The sequence below is a fragment of the Doryrhamphus excisus genome, linkage group LG20, assembly GCF_037039965.1.
Source record: "Doryrhamphus excisus strain RoL-2023G ecotype Guam linkage group LG20, RoL_Dexc_Guam_v1.1, whole genome shotgun sequence".
Lineage (NCBI taxonomy): Eukaryota > Metazoa > Chordata > Actinopteri > Syngnathiformes > Syngnathidae > Doryrhamphus > Doryrhamphus excisus.
Window position 1 is genome coordinate 9176709 of NC_136376.1, and position 10808 is coordinate 9187516.

At 39.6% G+C, this 10808-nt stretch overlaps 1 protein-coding gene across 2 annotated transcripts in view; it reads right to left on the minus strand.

Annotated features, from left to right (window-relative positions):
- The window catches only part of macrod2 (mono-ADP ribosylhydrolase 2), a 452466-nt gene that overhangs the window by 250630 nt on the left and 191028 nt on the right, over positions 1-10808 (minus strand). The gene's annotated exons all lie outside the window — the stretch shown is intronic.

Below are 10808 nucleotides of genomic sequence, written 5' to 3' on the forward strand. Positions count from 1 at the left end.
TGACTTGTGTGTCCATTACATTTACCCGATGGAACTGTCAGGATACAGTATGTAGTTTGTAAAAAAAAAAATACATATTTCTGCTGACACCAAGGCTTATCACATTTCTAAACTATGCAAAGAACAATGCTGACATCAATTGCTCATAGCAGCCTTCCCTATGTACATGAAGCAACTACACACACACACATACATACTATATATATCTCAACTTACAAGAAATACATGGGCTCTTCCAGCCTGGTGTTTTGTTGCTGATGCCTTTTTGCTTCTTACAGTAAGCCTTGATTCAATTATGTCTGCCTGTCATTCATTAGCTAAGTGTAAAGATCTCATTACAAGACAGGCATGAAAACAAATCCCTAAATTGTTTGTTGTGATTACATTTTATTGCATCTGCAGAAAGCACAGAGCAAAATTCAACTGAAGACCAATGTGAATCGGAAAGAAAACCAAGCTAAAAGAATGACAAAAGCTTCTGTAATCATTCTCAGTATTCTTCAGGGTAACCATATAGTGGAACATTGGCGATCCAACTCAATGCTTTTGTATTCTGGAGCTATTTTTTCACATAAGAATAGGATTCATCAGTTCCAGGGTTAAACTGTAATTTTATTTTTTACTGGGCTACCAATGAGCTTTTAACATATGGTTAGATTATGCTGCTGCTACCATGACCTTAAGTCCTGGTTCCAAGTCTTTAAGGGGTGGTGCAAGATACCGATTGGTGGCTGATCGGAGCATCTCTAGTGAAAATATTGCGACATATTTGATTATGATGATGATGCTACGTTAAATATGCATACTCTAGCCTTTGTCTTTGAATGCATGAGTACAGTTCTGAATGCCTTATATTTGTATTGTAGCTAATTAGCCCTCTGTATGCTGTAAATAATTTATGTGCTTAAATGTGCATATTTTTGACTACTAATAGGCCATTGTCAACCATGAAACAGCGATACAATTTTTTTAAATGTATACACAATATTTGGAAAAACGGTGATCAAGTGGAACCATGAAGGTCAAAACACACAGTGGTGAGGGATAACTGCATATTAAAACAACAATGTTTATAAATGGAAAAAGATGTAAAATGATTACAGTATTTCTAAATGCACCTGCAATGATACAGGCGCCTACATGCATGCTGGCAAGGGCGACAAGAGCCGAGAAAAAGAGCGTGTCAAAGATCATGTCGCCTGTGTTACGTCTGAGGTACACCATGCATCATCCTGTTAGCCAGGTGAATACAACATAGATGCTAATGCCCTGGGGAAAACGCTTAGAGAAGGACACATGTGCAAGAATGAAAAATTCAATATCCGGGAGTCACATTGTGAGACTACAAAACTGCACGTGGCCACAGCCATGCTAACAATGGACAAACATGACAGACGAAGCACAGCGTAATTAAAATTCTGTGGAAATATTAATAACAAAAGCAGACCTGTCAGAACAGGATCTGATGGCTGCCTGCTGAAGGAGAAAAAAAAACTGGGCCATGTTGGCAGCTGTTGACAACTTGGTAGAGCGTAGTGTGTGTGCGTTTGTGTGTGCGTGTGTGTATGTGTGAAATGGGAAGCCTTGCGCTGTCAAAAGCTATGGGTGCTTGGGAAAAAAAAACAAAAAAGCATAGCTGGATAATGTCACTCAGTCTTTGTATTTAGGAAGAACTGTTTCAAGACTGGCTGGAATATATAAATATGTTGCATTAAAGCACTGCAGTCTTTGTAGAGTTTAGGAACAACAATGTTCTTCCGTTTGTTGTCTATCAAATGTCCTTTGGAAAATGAACAGTAATTCTTGGCGCTGTCCATTGGAGGTCCATACCAGATAAAGCTTTTGAACTCCCTGGATATGACTTTGATCTAAATTCCGAACAGAGGACAGCACATGATATTTCAAAAAGGAAAATTATCCCTAGATTCAAGTGATATAAGACTACTGTGATGACAACATTAAGAGTCTGGGCAGGACTGAGTTGTCCTAATTGCATGGCAAAATCAGACAACTCATGTTTGTTGTTATTGTTATTGTAGGTTGGAAAAAAAAACTTCATAAATAACATTTGCAGTTTTCTTTCTTTTGAGAAACATATACACATAAGAACTGCTATCCTAAATGTCTCAAAACATCTAGCAACATATACAATAGCATGACATACGGCAGCATGTGCCAGTTCCCACTGATATCCAGCAACTTTGCACGTCCATTAAAGATGAGTGGACCAACATTCCTCAAGCCAGAATTGACAATCTGATAAACTCTATGCAAAGAAGATGTGTTGCACTGCATGAAGCAAATGGTGGTCACACCAAATACTGAATGGTTTTGAGTCCCAAGACTCTGGCCTTTTATTGTGGACAGTCTAAGGTAAACCTGGGCACTAATCATGGTGTCTGATGAGCATCTTGATTATATTAAAGCAGAAGTGCTCACTATCACACATTTATACTGATTTGTGAACAATGTTTGAGAGAAATGGTAATATTGTTCATCTGGAATGAATTTTAGATCTTTAAGTCCATCTCGTGAAAAATTAGAGCAAAAACAAAAGTTTTTTTTTTTTTTTGTTGAGTATATATGATGTGTGTCAGCAAAGTTCCAGGACTAGTGTGACAAAAGATGTGTTTCAATTCCAAACTACAACTTCCCCCTTTGAAGCAATCCCCATGGAGTACAACACATCCCCCACCCCCTTCTATGCCACAGCTTCATGCAGTCCAGGACAGATTCTCTTGCCTCTTATAGTACACTGAATGGAGTGAAGTCTGCAGGATCCTTTTGGAGACAGGCTCTACAGGAAGAATGGGATCAACATCAGCAGTCCTGGAACTTTTCTGACACACCTCATATTTGTGGGCAAGCATCACGGGGTCGTGTGAAAAAGCAAAAGATACAGCCATTTGTGCATATCTGTATGAAGGTTTGCTGAGATGGGATTTGCATCATCTAAATAAAACAGAAAACGAGTGGCAAGAATGTAATTGGGCTGCCATGTACGCTTATCATCACTGTCAAAGCACAAGCAGGTGCCTGAAGTAGCATAGAGAGGGCCATTCCTTCTCTTCTTTATGAAAATTAATCGTTTCACACCCACAGTAAATGATATGCCACATTTGTTTATAGGCTTGAAGTGAATTGATAGTGAGGAAAACAGGTAAGAGGAGGAGTGAGTGCAGCTACTGACCCGTGCTCAACTCAGAGTGCATTTGCATTCATTAGTTCAATCAGGGAGCCTTCCTCGCTCTCTCCATCATAAATGATAGATGTAGGAGGAGGCTGAATAGCCACAGAGACTCACAGAATAGATATATTTTACTGTATAAATTATTCATGTGACTTTCGAGCTGAAAAACAACGTCTGATGAGTTCTTGAGGAGGAGCTGGGATAAAGATTATGCAAATGTTGATCACCCATAATTGAGGATAATTGCAGTGCATATGTTTGTGAAGCTCTTAGCAGCCATTACCCTACTCCCAACTCAAATTGTGTTGTGGCACACCAGAGGTGACTCACTCAAAGGCACCTGTTCAAGGGGCATGACAGAGGAGCAATGCAAATGCAATGGACATGTCCACAAGGTCTCTGTCAGAAAAGAGCAGACAAGATAAACGTTTGAACTCAAAAACGTGATTCTAACATTTTTTTATGTCTCTACTTCAATACAATGGGGATCATAAATGTTTCAGAGGAGCCTAATTGGTGCACTTTGATGTCGTCGTGTAGATGTTCTGTTCTTGCTGTCATCTGTCATACCCCAGCCCAAGGCTGTCTGATAGGAGGCGGGGTGCAGACAAGCCGCGAGGTTCAGCACTTGCACGCACAAGTGTGACAGCAACTCAATTAATATGTTATCAGCCTTAATCAACGGGGCTGCAGGACATATCGGCATCACTTAGACGTAGGTGGACACAGCACGGCTGTCAAAGCATTCTATGAAGATTCTCATAGCTGCAGCACATAGTTCATTTACGTATTTGCCTCATTTGGGTTTGGTCCTGTTCTGGCAATTTTGTGGAAATTAGCATTAAAATGTAATAAACTGCAATTACAAAAATTGTTGTACATTTTTCATTGTTTTATGCAGATAGCATACCTTGAACAGTTGAAATGACACTGTTTGTCTAGCAGAGGTAGTCCCATTTAAATTATTTTATAATTTACGACTCAATTGAAAATATCAACATTTGTTGAATAAACAAATTCCGCCTTGTATTTGATTTACCCATGCAAACAACAAGGTGGCACCCGTATCTCACTTTACAGAAACTCACTTATCAGTCTTGTATGTAACCAATTGACCGCAATAAATGACGGACATCTGTGTCTACCATATTTTGCCATGCAAGACGTGGATAAAGACACTCTCAGATGTAAGCACAAGTATTTATCATCCGTAAATCATTCATTCATTTTCTACCGTTTATCCTCACAATGTTCGCAGGGGTGCTGGAGCCTATCCCAGCTGTCTTTGGGCGAGAGGCGGGGTACACCCTGGACTGGTCGGCAGCCAATCACAGGGCACATATAAACAAACAACCATTCACACTCACATTCATACCTATGGACAATTTGGAGTCACCAATTAACCTAGCATGTTTTTGGAATGTGGGAGGAAACCGGAGTACCCGGAGAAAACCCACGCATGCACGGGGAGAACATGCAAACTCCACACAGAGATGGCTGAGGGTGGAATTGAACTTGGGTCTCCTAACTGTGAGGCCTGTGTGCTAACCACTCGCAGCCCCATCCGGAGATCATTTTTAAAAAAAAATATCAGAGAAGCGGCTCACGTCAATGTTCTCCCATCACTCACTCCCACCATGCTCCTCAGAACAGACACTCCAGAACGTTCTCGATGAACTGCTATTGAAAACATGATTTCAACAAAAACATTGATTTGTTCTTTACTTTGAGGCTTTCTTTAAAATGGATTTTGGAAGGTGTTTTTTTGTGATGGATGGGGAAAAAAGTGTTAACAATAAATAGTCCTAAACAACAAACTTATACCATTCAAGGTGGTACTATTCCACTCCAGTCCCGTAGGTGGCATTATAAAGTGGTGCCATCAATCACGTACTTCTCACTACAGCTCCCTCTACTGGATCTAGTGGGTCACTGCCAACTTGCTGTACGCGCTAGACACGCGTAATAAAACCATCACCCCCATAGCCGCAGTTTCCATGGAATCAATGGTCTTAATATAGAAGTAAATAATGATTAAAATCGTAACTACTGAACCCGATAACACAAGGGGACCAGAGTGGCCTGAGGCACCACACCAATGAATAATACACAGCACAAATCGATATATGCTTCCAAACCAGACATGCCCAATTATCCCCGGTGCACTGCTAAGAGCTGAAGAATGACCTAAGAGTTAACAAGGTCATATTAGACATTGTATGTCCAAAGTCACCAACTGTTTGTCTCCGCTGTGGATCAATTCAACAACATGCCTAAAATCCAAGGACTGGATTTAACATACAGCAGATCATTTCAGTCCTACTGAAAACACAAAACAAGCCATTCTTTGAGGTATCCTTATTTGCATTACACAAAGTGGAAGCGGAGAAGGAATTGAAGGCTTTGTTCTACATCCATCAAACTGTGTTCTAGATGCAGTCCAAGACACCAGCTTGGAAAGCGCTGTTTCACCGCCTTTTTATTATTTGTCAAACCTCACCTTTCCATTCAGTGTCATGTTCTGGTTCAGGCTTCGGTTCTGGATCATGAAAAGACATATCCTCTGAGTTGAATGTCGGCCTGCTTGCACAAATGATAAGCGTAATCCCCAAAGAACAACCACACACATTGAAAAAGTCCTTGTTCTGATGACTTTGTTGAGCTTTGTAGTATCCCCAGAAGATCTGTGAACCCCACAGAATCACAGTGAGTGCACAGAATAATCATGATTTTACAATATGTTTAGCACAAAGTGAACAAAGATGTCTCTGCTATAATAAAGAGACAGGGCATAGTTTGAGATGGGTCTCTTGGCAAAACTAGGCTGTATAAAAACTCAAGAAGATGAATTGATTGTTATCATGAATGTATTCTGCATACATGTTATACATATACTGTAAATAGATTGCCTGCTTTGATTTTCATGGAGCGCTGCGTCTCATAAGGTACAAGAGATCAAATGTATTCTCCCGCAGATCATATAATATATACATATTACTAATTATAATAGGCAAGCAGTAAAGTAAGCAAGAATGAGCAGTCCTTGCGAATGGATATTCATTTATACATCACTTATTTTCTACAACACATCTATGTTTAATAATAAAAAAAAAACTTACATTCTACAATATAATTATTTTTTGGTAACATTGTGTGCTTCTTTTTATCAAAGGGTGTAATAATAGCGTGTTGAGCGAGCAGCATGTTCAGAATACCGTTTCCCCGGTGCCAAAATGTTCCTGCCAAGATTAATATAAAAGATTTGAACGCAAGCCTGGATTTTTCATTGCCTTCGCTGAAAATCAGCCCATTGTCCCATTGACAACCTGTAAGCATTTACAATGGCGTTGCTGCTTTTGTTGAATTGAGAAAAAACGGAAAAAAAAAAAAAATGTGTACATTACTCAACCTCTTGGTGATGTAACTTAAAAAAAGCACATTTAAAGAAATGCTCACGTTGAGAGATTAAGATACAACGCATTAAAGTGGAACTAAGAGATCAACTGTTGACCATCTGCCATGGCACAGCGAGCAGGAAATTAAACATCAAAGCAGTTTAGTCCAAATGTCCACAACAACGTTCACTTCACCACACAAATCAATGCATGAATGAAGGATTTTAAAAAGGTACTTTTTTATACACAAACCTATCGGGTGCTCACACAGCTGTATTAGTCATCAACTGCAGAGCTCATTTGCAGGATTCCGTGGAAAACACAGTTTCAAACACTAGTTTTCATCAGTTTCATTCATTCATTCATTTTCTACCGTTTATCCTCACGAGGGAGGCGGAGGGTGCTGGAGCCTATCCCAGCTGTCTTCGGGCGAGAGGCAAGTTACACACTGGACTGGTCCCCAGCCAATCACAGGGCACATATAGACAAACAACCATTCACACTCACATCCATACCTATGGACAATTTGGAGTTGCCAATTAACCTAGCATGTTTTTGGAATGTGGGAGGAAACCGGAGTACCCGGAGAACATGCAAACTCCACACAGAGATGGCCGAGGGTGGAATTGAACTCAGGTCCCCTTGCTGTGAGGCCTACGTGCTAACCGCTTGGCTGCCGTGCAGCGTTTTTGTCAGTTTTTTTTGTTTTTTAATTTACAAAATTTTCCTCAGTTCTGGTGTTTGGGTTCAGGTGTATGACATCCCCAACAGCAGTGTAGTACATCATGGGTGACTTACCCACCCATGTTTGACCCCGCCAGTCCAGTACTGGTCGCATTTCTGTGATGAGGAATGCAGTTCTGCTTAGTTGCTTGAGCCACTGAAGTAAAGAGTTTGGCTTCTCAAAACAATATGCGACAGAGCATCGCGGCCATCTTGTTTTCATGTGTGTTCCACAGCAGAAGAAGATGCAAGTGTTTTTGTCACATGCACAAGAATGCACAAGCGACAGTGCGCAGGGATATGTTCGGGAGACAAATATAACAAGAAATGTGTGAGGTCTGATTTTTTTTTCAAGGATTTTTTTTGTGATAAAAATCCATTAGTCTTTTGAATGCATACTGTTTTGAAAAGCCAAACTCTTTGCTCAAGTGGCCCCAGCAACTAAGCGAAAATATGTTCCTCTGACCAGAACAGGACTCACATGACCAAGTGAGAGCGTATGTCATTATGTGATGTGATGTAATACAGTACTGATGGGGATGTCTTACAACTTCATGTCAAAAAATCCAAACTATCCCTTTGATAAAGATGTGGGCGGACTACTCCCAGCTTTGCTTGCTTATTCAGCCATCTTGGATCATACACCCAACACAAAATCTCGTTATACTATATGTTTACACAATACTGCAGGATCCCGTTCGGTAAATGTAAATGAGAATGTTACACAAACTAGTCTGTTTACAAAAGAATCGTTACACGGACTCGAGTGCCCAAACAATCAGCATTGATTAGTGAGTCTTTATTACAAAATGTACTTGTTAGGTTGCTCTCTACTCTCACCCGGATGTCATTGTCCCTCAGCTTCATCACCACTCTAGGCTGGTTGACACTGTAGTTCTTTGCCAACTAACACAGTTACACGACAAGTCTCTACTTTTCTCACTGAGTACAGTTTTTTACTGTAAATTTTAAGTTATTTCATCATGAAACAGATTGTTTTCACCTAGTCTAAGCATGGATTTTCCAGTGGCACGCACATATTGCTGGTAAACAGGCCAGTGAAAACATACCGCAAAAAATAATTTGTATGATTACAGCAAAATTCTCAGTATGAGATGTTGGTCTGTGGGATAGAAGTGCCCTGAATGCTTACAGAAGAAAAGTAGTATAATTTGATATTCAGCCCGCTGCACTTATTTTGGATGTTGAACATTTTTAGACTCTCTAAAAGTCCTGGTACTGAGAAAATCATCATGCATTGACAAGTCACTCCCTCCTTAATGATTTAACACGCAGTCTGCAGTAGAGGGTAGAGCATGAACTCTTTGGGCTTATTTAAAATTTCAGTTAACTGCACCAAGATTTGGAAAAAGCTGGGGCCATTGCAGAGAAATGCAGTCAGAATGTCTTAAACATGAAGTGAGTGAATATCGATCAATATTTTCAGAGAACTGGACTTGGTGCAGCATCTGAGCAGACATGATAAATCCGATCTGTTTTTATTGGAAAGGAATTAAATATTAAAAATAAAAGATCCATTTTGTGATTGGCCCTGCCCATTTCAAAAGGTAGAAATGCCAGATAGGGTATATGGTAAACAAGAAAAATGATCAGAAACGTTCCATTGTCCAACATTTTGTATTCCACTGCTAAAATAATGGAAGCAGAGGGCCAATTAATCAAGCACTTGTTTACCATCCTCAAGGCCCTCCGCATTCATTAGTCTACCCAAGCAGAGCTCTACAGAGCTGGAGACAACCACAGGAGAGGAGATACATCCACACGCTATGGGTGACATCCAGAGATGTACGATTCAATGCGTGCCACACGTCACATTCCCATCCCCATAAGACAATAAGAGTTTCATTATCATTTTAAATGGCTTCTTTTGTTTCTGCTAATGAACGGCAGCAGCCGCATCGCTAAAAAGTGAACTGTGCTCATGCCTTCAGCACCAGCGTCCAATAACCTGGTTCTAAATGTTAATGATGCAGAGGATTTGTATTCATGTTCATACTGAGCCTGAAGGGAGAATCCAGATCCTGCATGTTTATACAGGAGAGTAATCAAAGCTTTTTGTGTTTTCTCCTATGATTAATGGACCTATTAATGCAGAGAATATCTATTTGAATAGTTGCAAAATGAATAAAGTATGAATGGACGCAGAGAGTGAAATTGGGGAGAAATCTTACCAAATCCAAACAATCGTAAAGATGTAATGAGTAAAGAGAGCAATATTCAAAGCATGAAAGGCTGTTCCTTTTCTTCAGAGCAAGAAATGAAATGCTTCATTCTTGTGACTGGGCCAGTTGCATTGATGATAATTTACCACAGCCCATTTCCCCACTTAGCCATCGAAGCAGCACAAAGGCAGAAAAGGAAAAAAAGTGCAAATTACCAAGAAGTACATTGGGTGCAGTGAGAAACTGACGGTCAAAGCAGCTACTTCGCACTTTAATAAGTTCCTATTTCTTTTGACTAAACAGTATAGCCTAAAGTCTTTGTGTGAATAATGAATAATTCAAGTTGGAAGTGAGTGGGATCAGTTCCTAGCATGCAGCAGATTAGCCACTGGTGGCCCCTTGACAGATGGAGGCCTTTGAGCCTGATGCAACGCAGACCCAACACAGTATCAGGTGTCACCTCATTACACACTTCATAGACTTTTTTCCAAGTTTCATTGTTATCTGATTGGGACAACTGCTGCTTGTGGTATTGAATTACATCAGAAAGTGATATATTAGTAAAGTCTATTATGCATGTGTATCGGTTGGCTTTAATTTTGTTTTGTTTTGTTTTTCTGGTTCAACTTCACTTGGAAAGCCAATCTTGTAAAATATTATTTCCTTTGATAAATATCAGTCATTTTCTGGATTATGCTTAACCGCTCCACTGTGTCCATGGAGAGATAAAAAGTAGTTACCTATTATAGGCTTTTGAATAGTTTAGTCATCCCACTGAAAGTTGGTAGTATCTTGTGTAATAGTTGTTTAATCAACATAATAAAGGGTGGGGATTCCATTCAAATGGGGAAACAAAAATCTATTCATAAGAAAGACAGACGGGAGTACGTTGGACATTTAAATGCAATTATCCTATATTTTTTGGCACTGTACGATGCAAGGGCATTTTAAATGGACTCAGTTACACTTGTTTGTTGTCATACTCTAAATACGTACTTTCTCTACCTGTATTTACTTGTAAGAACACTGATGTTTAGTGAACAATAGTAGAATAGCACTGTATATATAAAAAAAAAAACACAAATGAACCTTTTTATATCATCAAAACCACCTGATTGGAACTATAACAAACAGACTTCCATTTAACAAGCTACTGCAACAACATAAATGTGCTTTTTCATGTGTTGTACCACTTCTGCTGTTTTTATTTTTGAGTTTGGAAAAGTTAACGCTGATGTAGTGTAGTCCTTAGTTTCTATGTTGTTATGTGAAATCAATTGACAAAGTTTCAGTAATGTATAAAAGGACCAAAAAGTA